Source organism: Propithecus coquereli, unplaced genomic scaffold (assembly GCF_000956105.1).
Source record: "Propithecus coquereli isolate 6110/MARCELLA unplaced genomic scaffold, Pcoq_1.0 Scaffold752, whole genome shotgun sequence".
NCBI classification, from domain to species: Eukaryota; Metazoa; Chordata; class Mammalia; order Primates; family Indriidae; genus Propithecus; species Propithecus coquereli.
The window spans coordinates 86,864-88,093 of NW_012153641.1; positions in this window are offsets into that span (position 1 = coordinate 86,864).

Consider the following 1,230-nt stretch of genomic DNA (forward strand, 5'->3'; position numbering starts at 1 on the left):
CACGTGTACTCATCAGCAAATTGGTTTCACTGAACAACACCTAAGTGCACATATAGGAACAACATTTACTGGGCATCAGGAAGATGGGAGGGGAGAGGAGGGGATAGGTATATACATACATAATGAGTGCGATGTGCACCATCTGGGGGATGGACACTCTTGAAGCTCTGATTTGGGGGGGAGGGCAACATGACCTAACCATTTATACCCCCGTAATATGCAGAAATAAAAAAAAAATAAGTTTACAAATAAAGAAAATGGAGCTTGATCCTGATAAGACAATCAAAAATCACTTTTCGTGGTGTAACTTGCTGACAATTCTAGATTATAATCAGTGGAGGAAAGGGAAAACTTTAATACTTAATATTTATTGTCTTTTCAAATAAGGAGAAATCCAGAAAATGGAACTTTATCTTGATGAGGCCAACAAAAAGCACTTTTCTTCAAATATGAGCCTTGCTTACGATACTAGATTATAACATAGTGTTACGATGGGAAAGGAAAGCTTCAAATGCAACCTGATTGTGTGTTGTTAACAGTGACTCTGAACAGCGACTAAGAAGCTGTGGGGATGGGGACGGCAGCAAGGTGAGGGGAGAGAGGAAAACAACACCCCATGGAAGAAGGAGAACGCAACTGACTCCTTGAACTTTCTGACAAATACCCTAAACTGCACACGTCCACCACCTAACTCCTTTTCTATCCCACCTCTCACACAGCCCTTCTTTTACCCCAGTACACCCTATTGCAGGGATGAATTGTGTCAATAGTTGTAAAAGTAAACTCTGGTCAGGATCAGCACTAAAACTTGGACCTGCTAGGTACTGGTATAACTGGGCAACTGATAGCTGAAAAATTATTTTTAAAATGAGGCAGAAAGTGATCATAATTGCTGAAAAAATCTCGTGGCAATGAGGATGAGGTATATGTGGTAGAATCATCCTAATTCGTATTTTTCAAACAGCTTTTTTGAGATATAATCCACATAGAACACAATTAACCCATTTAAAGTCTACAATGGAGAGATTTTTATTATGTTCACAGATACATGTGACCATCACCAGTTAATTTCTGATTAGTTTCATCTCATCAGGAAGAAACCCTGTTCCCTTTAGCCATAAACCCCCTCCCAGAAATTCTTCATCCCCTCCCCTCCCCTCCCAGCCCTAAACAACCACTACACTAATTTTTAAATTGAAAGCTTCAAGCCTGTTCTGGACATTTTATACA